Raw genomic sequence first — 13,741 nt, 5'->3', positions numbered from 1 at the left:
ACACACACACACACACTGCTATTCCTGATAAATTTATATTGCTACTCTTTTTTTATAAATTTGTTGATATTTATACTTCAAGTTTTATTTTAAATACGGTGTTGCTAGGTAATATGCTCTTGAAATTTTTTCTTGATATAATGATACAAATTCTCTTTCTCCAAGCATACTTCCAATCACTTAGAAACATGATATTTTCTGTTATAGCAGCTATACCATGTAGTCTTTTCTACTATTACCAATTCTAGAACCTTCCTTTCCCAGTCATCTTAGTCTTCATCATTACCACATTTCTTTGTGTATATTGAATAAATATTTCAATAAATACACAGTTAAATTTCATTAAAAAGAACTGCTCAAGTTGAATAATGGGTAAAGTTTCTACTCAGCAGCTTATTCCAGAACCCAGCCATGTGGTCCAATCTAATTACAGGGTGACTTTACAAACCAAAATCTGTCCATGTCTCATTCCATTTCTTCCCAACTGCTACTATCATACCAAACTCAGATATTCAACATAGAACATGGCACTCAAAACATCTACATTATTTCATGTATTTGAAATGTTTTATTAAAAGTCAAATATTTTATTAATGATTTAGAACAAAAAATAAATAGAAATTTAGTTTAGTGATGAAACTGTTCCATGATGTATGGACGTCAGATATTATTCTTAGAATGTATTCTGTACCTTGATCTAATGTAACACTTGAGCTGCTAAAAGATAATATGGGCAACAGAAAGGCCAAACAATGAAAGCTAGCAAAATTTAATAAAATGGCCTATCTTTAGTGATAGACCTTAAAAGGCTTTAAAGTTTTTAAAACTTCAAATCACAAGCTTTCATATCTTAGGAACAGCACTTCCAGCAAGAGGAAGGAAAGGGGACGTTGCTGGTGATTTTAGGAATCTTACGGCAAGGCCATTCTCAAACAACTATTTCCAGGTTTAAACAAAAGGGTTTTCCAGTTAACACACTGGAAATGTGAAAGGTTAACAAATTTAATGCACAAAACTCCCAAACCACTTGAGGTGATTTAAAATACTTCTAGAACACTTGTGTTAACCTTTATAATACATTCATGATTTTATTAAAAAATGTGGGTACATTTTGTATTATCTAGGCCTATACCTTACAACATTAAAACTTCACATGGATGTTTATTTGCTTATTCTTCTTTTAGTCCAATTAATAATTATTATTTTACCAAGTTATAACTTCAAATAGCTAATGTATATCTTGTATTACCACAAACATTACTAGATATAATTATTACACCAAGTGTTAGTTGTTCAGTCAAAAGCATGGCCTTGTTACCAGTCAGTCAAAGCCATAGATGCTTTTATTGTTTTTTATGCATCTGACACTTTGTTAAACTTCCTGTGTAATTCAGTTAGGAGGTCTTATTTTTTATTTACCTCCTGGAAGTAAATCAAGCAAGGAAAAATCATATATCTCAAGGCCTCCCAACCTTTGCTCATCTGGTCCTGAAGCCTTTTGCTTTCTTAGGACATGGTGTTACTTGCTGAGTTCTGTCCACAGACAACATAGATCAAAGGCAGGCTCTCATCTCTTGATTCTACAGTTTATTTTGCACAATCAAAGGTCTTTCAGGGTTGCCTTGAGAAGACACATATGGTGACCTTGATTTAGAGAACAGTCTTTGCAGCCTGTGGTTAGGGCTTTCACTATACTACTTTGTATGAATAAAAAATTAATTGGAGGTTTTAAAAGTATTAGCTGAAATATATAGCAATAAATTGAACTCTTGTAACAAAAAGTGAACTAATGTGACTCTAACATTGTCCTAACTAAAATATGCATAACAAATCAAGTATGATTCATAAATAATAAAATAGGAATTCTTTGATAATAAAAACACATATATCAGCATGGTAAGATGCCTCAGTAGGTAAAGACACCTGCCACAAAGCCCAGTAACCTGATTTCAAACCCTGTAACCCACATGGTAGAATGAAAGAGGAGACCTGACTGCTGAAAGTTGTCCTTGAACTTGTGGTGTAAGACATGACATATGGATAGGTGAGCATGCACATGCATGCATGCACATAAACACACACACACACACACACACACACACACAAACACACACACACACACCGTACTCTTTCCTCACTCTAAGTACATCAATAAAAATTTGAAAATAAAAACTATCGTCATGTTTATGAAGAAAGCTCACACACATAGCAGATATTGGCTTAAATGAGGTACCTCAGATCAGTTTATAAATATGTCTCATCACCTCAACAGGTTACATGAGCAGAAAAGATTCCTATGCTTTATGAGATAAAATCCTCCAATGCTATCAGGTTCTGTTAAACCCATTTTTTAGATTGAGGGACTTCCTTTCTTCAAAATCAGAAATTGAAAAAGGACTTGGCCTAATTCTAAAAAGAAAAGAAAAATTAAAGAAAGCTCTCCAGTCTTAACTTCATTTCTCTTAGAGGCTTATTAAAGACAGCAACAGAAGTGCTTGTTTACAACGGAAACACTGGTAGAATTATGAAACACACACCAGAGGATACAGTCAGTCCAAAAACATCTTGCACAAAAAATCTCTGAGGGACTCTCTAACAGTGTCGTGAGTTTCCATGATTTCCTTGGTGTCTAGAAATAGAAGAGAAGATGTCGAGAAGACATCCCCGATTAACATGGAATCCTGAGTGTACTTCCTAGACCCACAAGGATTCTGATCACACCCTCCACTATTATCCTTCTATAAGAAGCTTCAGACAAGAAGAATTACGTCACTTGATTATTCTTTGGAAATGAGTTTCTTAGTGGCACAAATAATATGAAAATTAGCTATTGAGAAATGATTTTTACAAACAAAATCATTCCTAGACTTTACAAGGAAGTTGATGGAGTTTAATATAAATTTAAATATGATGTTTTCTTTTGTCTAACAGGTGTTATGTACCGGATCACGTAACATGGATACATTGACAAAAATCTGAAGAAAAATACCAATGGATTTTGTAACATGGAAGAAGAAAATCTTACATGGGTCCACTCTTGAACAAAAATTACAGGAAAGCAAGAAATTCTGAGAGAAAGAGAAAAGAGTCTTTTCCAGGGGTCCTGCAATTGGCTATCTGATACAAGGTGATTAGCTCTGAAATCACATACATATAAGTAACATACAAAATGAGTAGACTGTATCTATATACCTGGGCATTCACATGTGTGTGTGCTCGTGCGTGTGTATAACCACAATTAAAGCAAAAACAAGGTATGTACATGGAGGGAGGAAAGGGAAAAATAGTGTAATTTTGTTTCAATTTAGAAATTGTTTGAATATGAATAAGAAACACTTGCATTGTATTGTCAGGTTAGACAACATCTACTGCAGAAGATATTTTCCTTGCTATCTGAATAATTTCATTAGGAAGGGTTTATTGCAGCTAAAATAAAGAACAATTAATGTGATTGATACTTAAAAATATTAAGCTTCTTTGGTTTGTGGCAAAGGGTGTTAAACCCAGAGCTTCGCACTTGAGAGAAAACTCCTTAAATGTAACTCTAATCTGAACTTCACAGTTGAAAGAAAATATAAAACAAGGGACTTTTCATTTTAGAAGGTTGGACATTTAATTTTTGTCATAATTTAGCTTTAAATTTTCTCTCACTTAGCTTAGAACAAGTGTATCCACAGTCTCTGAAAATAAGTTCTTATATTTTCCTTTTAAAAAATCTAATTTTAAAAATTCAAATACAGAACATTTACATAAAAACCTTCATAGTATTGTGTGTGTTTACTATTTTGATTAAGTTAATTTTAAGTCATTGTTTTACAGATGAGGAATACCCCATTTTTATGGACTACATTTTTTTATCCATTCTTGAGTTTTGGGTCATATATGCTGTTTCCAGGTTTTTGCTATTATAAATAAAATTTCTTTGAATATAGTTAATAAACTGTCCTTGTATTATGATTGACCATCCTTTGGCGATGTGCCCAATAGTTGTTTTGCTGAGTCTTGAGGTTGATTTATTCCCAGTTTTGTGAAAAAACCATTATATTAATTTCCAAAGTAGCTATACAAGTTTGAACTCTCACCAGCAGTGGAAGAGTGTTCATCTTACTCCACAATTTCTCCAGCATAAGTTATCATTAATTCTTTCATCTTAACCATTCTGAGATGTGTAAGATGGTATTTCAGCTTTGTTTTGATTTTAATTTTCCTGAAGGCAAAAGATATTCACAAATTCCTTTGCCTTACAGAAGCTTTTCAGTTTCATGAGGTCCCATTTATTGACTGTCTGTCTATGTCACCATCTATGCTTCTGGTATTTTACTTAGGAAGTGGCCCCCTGTGCCAGTGTATTCAAGGCTACTTTCTACTTTCTCAGTGGCATTATTAAATTTGCAGGCAAATTGATAGAAATAGAAAAAAAAATCATCCTGAGTGAGATAACCCAGAAAGACAAACATGGTATGTCACTCATAGGTGAATATTTACTGTAAAGTAAAGGATAACCATTCTGCCCAACCACAGAGATGTTAGGTAACAAGTGTTCAAAGAGGTACTAATGGATTTCCCTGGAAAAGGGAAATAGAAATGATCTCCTGGATAAATTTAAATGGGACAAAGGGAGAAGAATAATGAAAGATATGTCTTTATGTGAGAGGTGATGTGGGAGTGATTTCTCATTAATAAAGAAACTGCCTAGGCCCATTTGATAGGCCAACCCTTAGGTGGGTGGAATAAACAGAACAGAATGCTGGGAGAAAGAAGCTGAGTCAGGGAGTTGCCATGATTCTCCCACTCCAGACAGAAGCAGGTTAAGATCTTTCCTGGTAAGCCAGCTCGTGGAGCTATACAGATTATTAGAAATGGGTTAGATCGATATGTAAGAGTTAGCCAATAAGAAACTGGAACTAATGGGCCATGCAGTGTTTAAAAGAATACGGTTTCCGTATAATTATTTTGGATAAAGCTAGCCATGCGGGCAGCCGGGTGCTGGGGATGCAGCCCCGCAACTCCTTATTACAAAAGGGAGGAATTTCAGCATCTGGGAACAACCTGGTACCAAGGAAACTTCCAGGAATCCACAAGGATAACTCTAGCTAATACTTTTAGCAATAGAGGAGAGGGTACATAACTCTGTCTCCTATAATCAGATGGGTGACCACCCTAATTGTCATCAGAGAGCCTTCATCCAGTAACTGATGGACGTAGTTGCAGAGATCCACACCTAGGCACTGGGATGAGCTCCGGGAATCCTGTTGAAGGGAGACAAGAAGGATTGTTTGAGCCAGGGGAGGATCCCAGAAACAAGAAAGGGAACCCTTAAAAACAGCTACTCTGGGCTCATAGGCGCTCACAGACTCTAGACCTAGAGCTGGAGAGCTTGCATGAAACCACCTAGGCCCTTTACATATGTGTGACCATTATGTAGCTTGATCCGTTTTGGAGTACTTAGCAGTGGGATCAGGGCCTGCCCCAAACACTTGGGTTGATATTTGGAAACCAATTCCTCATACAGAATTGCCTGGTCCAGCCTCAGTTCAAAGGGGGGAGCTTCGTCCTACCTCAACTTGATACTCCTTGCTTCATTGATACCCATTGGTTGAGAGCATGAAGTAGAGAAGAGGCAGAGGGAGGAAAGAGAACAAGGGGAGGGAGGGGAAAATATAGTAAAATAAATGAAAATTTTAATTAAGAAAAGGAAAAAGTTTAAAAAATAGTTAATCCTGAAGATATTCACAGTAACAATTTATTGTATGTTAATTCAATTCTAATTTTACTTTTGGGCTCTCATTAAATTCTCTTGAAATATTAGTTCAAGAAATAAGATGTAGAGAAAAGAAATTTACTTTGAATACAATCATCTAATCCATTCAAAGAAATGCTAATCTATGTCCTGGACCTTCATTTTGTTTTTCAAAGTTCCCTACTCTTTGTTTCTGAGGCTGAGTCTCTTTAATTTTGAATTAATGAAATAATGCTTCTGGAAACATAGCAAAATACTTATCAACATTTACATCATTATTATAGCTTCCAGAAGTCATTCTAAGACCTTTGAAGCTCTCTATCCCATTGAATTAGTATAGATAAGAAAAATTTGATCTTTCAAATGGAATAGTTAGTTCATTGTATCTTATAATCAGTGCAAAATGTTTATAATTTTTGTTCCTATAAAACCAGATCATTTTTAAATAAATGGTGTCTACTTACGTAGCATATTTTGAGAAATATTTAATCCCTAATAAATATTTCCAATTGCCCTAAATTTACCAGATACTCATTCTTTGTAAACAGTTTGTTTTGGTGACATATACACTATCACTCATTCATTTATATATCCATTCATTAACTACTTATTTTCTCATTCAATATACACTGAGCCTTTATATATTTTTGTGAAATTAAGCTAGTCATCCAGAAATATTTTTATATTTTTCTACTTTACTTTGAAAGTAATGAAAGTGATGACCTTGTATATGTGTATAATGTGAAAAATGGAACATGGATAATGGGATGTCATGCATATTATTTTAAAGTATTGACATGCTTTATTTTTGCTTTTTCAAGACGGGGTTTCTCTGAGCATTGGAAGAAACTTTTATAAGACAGGAACCTAAGGAGATTCCCCCAAGGAAAACTACAACTTGTTAAGTAAGCTATGCAAAGTTGTTTATTTTTCTGTTTTTATTTATTTTATTGTATTTTTATTTTTAAACAAAAGAAAATATAACTGTTCCAGTGTATAGAAGTCAACAACAGCATGCCTTGGTTCTTGTAAAGAATGGAATTATTGGTGGAATTGGGAAATCTACTAAGCCATCCAATTCTGAACTATAGTGTCTGAACTATAGTCTACATTGGAGAAAAGAAACGAATTACTGTCTTAATTTTTTTCCAGTGGTGCTCAACTTCATAGATGTTAAGCATGTATTCTACCACTGAGGTATACTCCCAGCCTGGTTTGACCATATTAATAACATCTTTGTTATGTTAAGATATTAAGATGTTCAGTAATCAGATGTTAGACATATTATACAACTATTTTCTTATTTTATAAATTTATACTCCAATCACAGTTTTGAAAATTAGCATAACAGAGTCTTTTGTTAGTAAAAATATTTTGAACTAAAATAACAAATATATTAATAGATACAATAAATATTTGATAATATATTAAAATTTTGGGGATAATGAGAAATGGAAACACAAATGGAACTTTAAGATGGTTCAGTTCTTCAACAAGTACTGAAACAAGTCTTTTTTACATTGATCTAGTTGTCTTCTTGTGAAATTACTTTAGTCTTATAACCCAGGGTTCTGGAAATTCAAAAAAAGTGACATGAAGATAATAAATGGAAGTTAGTGCTACCTAAGTGGCTAAAATGGAGACATGAATATAGAACAAAATATGGAACCCCTGAAAGGATGGCTGTCCATAAGCAGAGATTGTACTTTTATTTTCCTGCTGCCCAGACCCAAATAATCACACAAAAACTTTATTAATTGCAGTATTGTTTGGCCAATGGCTTAAGCATATTTCAAACTAGCTCTTGCATCTTAAATTAACCCATTTCTATTAATCTATATAACAGCATAAGGTTGGTAAGGTTCTAGCCATGTTGTTATCTTTCATTGTCTCTATATGTTGTCTGCTTGACTCTGCCTTCTTTTTCCCTGCATTCGGTTTAGTTTTCCACCTATCTGGCCTGTGATAGGCCAAGGCAGCTTCTCATTTAACCTATGGTAATAAAATATATTCAAAATATACTTCAGGGACTCCCACTTCAGAAGTCAAATATCCACGTTCAAATTCCATCTAAGCATGTCTGACTTTAATTTTTCTGTTGAATCTACACATCATTGACCTATGTTTTTATCATAACTAATTATTGTCAGAAAACTTCAGTTAGAAGTTATATAAGACTAGTGTTATGAAATGCCTGGACTGAAAAAAAATTAATACCTTTTAGGGGAAGTACAAAATATTCATATCATCCATAGAAACTACTATATATTTAAAATGATTGATTATGAAAAAATAACTGAAAAATTTGTAGTTGATGAATACAGACCAGAACCTTTATTGATTAATTTCATTCTGACTAAAAGTCATGAGCATTCAGCTGATAGGAAAGCCAGAACTGATAAACTCAATTCAAAGAAAGTATTTCCAAGTGATATGTATTACTGATGGTCACAGAAATTACATAATTGTACTTGGCATCAATGTTTCAATTAAATATTGGAGCTGTTTGGTTTCTCATGGAAATTTTTATGGAAAAAAAGCTATGCCTCAATTTAAAGCAGAAACAATAGGACAAGATAAGTAAGAATTCTATATAAAAATTGAATGTCCCTAGTTTATAATGGCATCAGAAACAGAAATACTTAACAATTATATGAAATAATTTTCTCATCTATTATTTGCTGTATATCAACCAATTGTTAATAAAATCTGTGTATTTGTAAATAAGGGTTTTCAATTGAAATAAAGTGTTTCATTTATTCATCTAGAATTTCAATCAACATATTTGTGTGTATTCTTTTCCATCTCCCAAATCCACTCAATTTTTTCACCAACTTCCTATACTCCAAACTCCATGATCACTTTTTCAAATAATAAAAATTAAAACAAAAAATGCCAGGGTGCAAACTGTGCTGACTTATTTCTCCTCCTCTGGAGTGTGGTTACACTGTATTTCCTAGTGAAGAAAACCAATCTCACCCCCCCCCATCCTCTTTCAGCAGCTATCAATTGCAAAAAAAAAAAAAAAAAAAAATTCTTGGTTAGGAGTGGAAAATAACACCTACTGCAGCTCCATGATGGGATTTCATCTGGTCCGAGTTTTGTGCATGTCTTATAGATGCTGGCACTGTCTCTGTTAGTTTATATGTGAATCTGTCCCATTGTGTCTGGAAAATACTCTTTTCTGGGTTTCATGTGTCACCTCTAGCTGCTCTAAAACTATTTCTGTCTCTTTTTCCATATCCGTGGACCCTGAGGAGAAGGATGTGATTAGATAGTCCTTCCACATAGGACTAAGCAGTTTGAGTCTTTTATTTATTTTTATTTTTTTTATTGAGAAAAGGAAAAAAAAAGAAAAAAAGTTTCCGCCTCCTCCCAGCCTCCCATTTCCCTCCCCCTCCTCCCACTCTTCTCCCCCTCCCTCTGCAGTCCAAAGAGCAGTCAGGGTTCCCTGCCCTCTGGAAAGTCTAAGGTCCTTCCCCCTCCGTCCATGCCTAGGAACTTGAACATCCAAGCTGGCTAGGCTCCCACAAAGCCAGAACATGTAGTAGGATCAAAACCCAGTGCCATTGTTCTTGACTTCTCAGCAGTCCTCATTGTCTCATCCTGTCTCTTTTTGTAGTAACAGTAGCTTGCAATTTTATCATTAATTTGAAATATGTTTTATATCCTTATATTCTCAAAATATTCCCATTTTAAAAGCAGTACTATAAAATCTTGAATGTTATTCTGTGATGAAATATCGAAATTCTGATGATCTTTCCTGTTCTGTCTACAGTTTAGATGTACCTTCTAACAATTCTTATTGATCTTCAGAATAATTACATTTGCAACACTTATACCCCAATATCTTACACTCACAATGTATTTATAACCATTTTTATCATAAACAATTTAAGAATATTCTTATACAATTTGAATAACATATTTCACTGAAATTAAATAGTGACATTGAAATTATATAAACAGTAAAATTGTGTTAAGAAATGCTGTTTTATTAATGTCTATGTTTATGTGCTTTAAATGTATTTTGATGAAATAAGTTTGCCTATGCCTTTAGGGTGCGCCTGTCTCTCTTTCTTGTGTTACATACAAATGTATTAATATTTTAAAGTGTGACTTTGGGGGGATTAATTTTGTACAGTGTAAAAATCCTCAACACTTTTAAGCCTTATGTTGTTCTACATGGGGTTGAGAAACAGTGATATATTAATAGCATCATTAAATGATGTGTCATTCCAAATGGAAACTTTAATGTTAGTGCTTTACTCAATGGGCTTTATATTATTCTGTAGCTGTATTTACAAGGAATGGCATATTTTTTCATTTTAAATTTCAGCTAGAAATGATGAAGCTGTGTCAAAATAAATCACAAATCATCCTTATGTTTTTCTGCCATGAAAATTCTAATTGCAAAAGAGATTTGGTATTTATTTCTAAACATTTCCTAAGAGATGACTCAAACAGCCATCATAATAATATTATGACCATCCATATTTTTTAAACTGAAGCTTATCTAATAAAATTTTATTTTAAACTCTGGATGAAACAGTTGTGAGAATCAAAAGGAAATTGCTTTATTCTAAAGAATAGAATTTTGACACAAACTTACATTTCTATGATAAATTAAAATAGCATGTTTCTTAGAGGATGGACAGTTGTCAGCACAGGTAATGTGCACATAAAAATGCTCATAGTCCATTTAAATACTCCAGGAAAAAGTTTCAGAATATTGCATAGGAAAAGGGCTCATTTTGGAACACTGAATTTTTCTATGTTTTAAATAGTACCACTTATTTAATTTTTATATAATATAATTTGCATGTGTAACATTCATCAAGATTTTATAATACTGCTTTTAACATGAGAGTATTTGAGCATATAAGGATGACAAAAGCTAGTTCAGATAAATGATAAAATTTCAAGCTATTCCTACTATCAAAAGAGGCAGAGTATAAACAAGAGAAAGGTAGTATAAAATTAAATTAATGCTCTGCTGAAGATTTGAAATGGAACCACTTATAGGTATGGTATAGATAATTCTGTTGATTTAGTTATTAAGCACTCCTATAATAAACTATAATAGTACAGAGAGAAATGAAATTAGAAACTCTGAGAAAGAACTGTCAATGGATAATCTTCTTGACACTGGAGAAGATGTTTTCCATTATGCTTGTCTTGTTTTTGCTTCATTTGGTTGTATTTATGTTTTGGCACTGAAATAGTTCAGTTAGGATTCTATATGCACACATGATTGTGGCAAAACAAAGCACAATATCTTCTGTCCTTCCTTCCAGAGTAAGATACAGTATCTCTTCATTGTGAAAATTGTGCTTGAATGCATGTATAAAGCTCACCTCCTTGACACCATGTGCCAAATTCAGGATGATCAAACTTACATATTAATCTTTCACATACTACAACTTCTTTTACAAAAAAAAAGTCATGTTTTAAATTTTGTTAAAGAAGTAGTAGTGAAATGTTAGGCTTGTGCTGAACACATGAGGTGGTGGCACTTTTCTGTATCATTCCGAGTCTTCTAGATTGATGCTTTTCAAATCATTTTTCAAAAGTCTGTGTGTTCCTGACACATGTGAGATCAGAGGAAGCATGTGGGATATCTCCTTGCCCATCATTTTGAACACTGTCATAAAGGCATTATTCTGCAGCCAGAAGCTGCTTTCACCAGTACTTACAGCAAATGGCCAGTTCTTTAATGTGAGAGCTAAGTTTCAAAAGGCGATAACCATGCTCGCTTGTGTGGTATCATGATGAGGTACATGTTCCCAAATGTGACATAAAGGAGTGGTCATGGACTTCAGCCTAAATTGTTCTCTGCCTATAGCTTCTGCTCATCATTTCTACTATTAATACCTGCAGGTTGGACTACACTGATTCTTGTAATAATTTTGTTCACCTCTAAGATTGCACCTTGTTTGGATAATTTCTTTTTATTACTGGGCAAATTCCATTCAGCAACTTGCCTTCAACAAAGAACATCTCTCAAATGTTAATTTGCTTCTCTTTCTGTGTGAATCTTTTTTGCTATATGCCAAATTACATGGAGCTCGGCTTAGTTTGTGAGGTTGTGATTAGCATATGTGCACTTGCCTGGTAAACCACCTGGGAAATAAAAGTAGTTACAAGCAAAATACAGCAAAATTTACTTTTATATTTGTTCATATGTTAATTTCATAGATATATCAGTTTCAAAAAATTTGATCATTTTCAAATATTTAATTTCAATATGGCATATTCCTTTCAGAATTTTTGGTTAAGTCTATAGTTACCAAGTATCTTTGGGGTATGTTTACTTATGATTATAGAATAGTTTCTTTATACAAAGAAAACTTGTCAGTAGATAAGCCATTCTTTGCTAAGTGTTGATGTCCTTTTAATAATTTTTATTACTTATCCACAACTCTGTTTTCCACTATTGCTCCTGCTAAATAAGTTGCTAATTTTACTGCAGATAATTTATTATAATACATCATTTCTCTTTTCCTGTTTTTAGAATTCAGTTGATCAACGATTTTAACAGGTTGGTAATAATGTATCTTTGTGAAACTTTCTAAGTTTAGTTTACCTAGACCTTGATGAGCCTCTTAGTTGTATATCCTTATGCATTTCATTTACCTTTTTATGTCTTCATCCAGCTGTATTCAATATTCTTTACAAACTATTCTTTTAATTCTTTTAATTCCATTTTTTGTCCACTCTGGGCTTGCTCAGATTTGATATCTCAGAACATTGGAGATAGAGAAGAACCTTTCTATATGTTCTGTGTAGTAAGTTCCAGTAAAACACGGCTACTGAGTTGAAAAACATACACATATTGTTTCTCATAATTATTTATCAGAAATTATTTCAATTCTATTAAATTTCAGCTGTATCAATATGCATTTGTTATATATTACTTTCTACTCATTAGGTAGGGATATTTTGGCTGTTATATCATCAAATTCATGAATTCCTTGTTCTAGCTGTTCAAATCTACTAGTCACTCTAATGAAATTTTCATTTATTTTTATTTTATTATTATTTTATTTTTAAATATATTAGTCATTTTATTTCATATCCTACTATTCAGCTATAAAATATGTTTCCTTTTTGGTGCTTTTGTTATTTTTTTTTTGTTTGCAATTTTTGACAGAGTCTTTTTATGGATCCCGGGCAGAACTTGCACCCACTGTGAAGCCCAGGCTGGCCTCAAACTCTATAGGGAATAGGCTCCAAAAACCCTGCTCATGCACTTGGGATAGATGCTGGTCCCACTGCAAGGGGCCCTTTAAAGCACACAGCTACACAGCTCTTCCCCACATGTAGAGGGCCCAGTTCGGTCCACTGTAGGCTCCTCAGCTGTGGGTCAGGAGTTTTTGAGCTCCCATGACCTCTGGTTAGTTGTCTCTGTGGATTACTTTATATGATCTTGAGTCTCCTACCCCCCCATACCTACCCTGCCTTATTCATGTATTCTCTCTTCTACTGGACTCCTAGAGTTCAACCTGGTGCTTGAATCTCTGCATCTACTTTCATCAGTTACTGCATGAAGATTCTGTGATGAAATTAGAGTATTCTCCAGTTATATTACAGTGGATGACCAGCTCAGGTACCTTCTCCACTATTGCTAGGAGTCTTAGCTGGAGTCACCCTTGTGGATTTCTCGGGATTTCCTCTGCTTCAGGTTTCTCATTAACTCTATAGTGGCTCACTCTATCAAGGTATGGTAAAGTGGGAGAGCGATGAAAGTAAATGTATACTTTTATACTGGGGGTTTCCAAACGGCTGCCTTTATTAAGAGAACACTCACACTGTGGTGTCAGTATTTGCATTTCTTGGAAACTCCACATCTTGATCTCTGCATTTAATGTATCTATATGGAAGCATTTTTTTAAATTCTCCCATATAATATATCCCAACTGCAGTTTTACCTCCCTCGACTTCTCCCAGTTTTCCTCAACATTCTCTCTCTCTCCCAACTGCTTCTCGATTTCCCTTCAG

Source organism: Microtus oregoni, unplaced genomic scaffold (assembly GCF_018167655.1).
Source record: "Microtus oregoni isolate MIOR12 unplaced genomic scaffold, Mior012 000002F_ref0000024, whole genome shotgun sequence".
Classification (NCBI taxonomy): Eukaryota; Metazoa; Chordata; class Mammalia; order Rodentia; family Cricetidae; genus Microtus; species Microtus oregoni.
The sequence above is the reverse complement of the archived record's forward strand: the minus strand, read 5'-3'. Positions refer to the sequence as shown.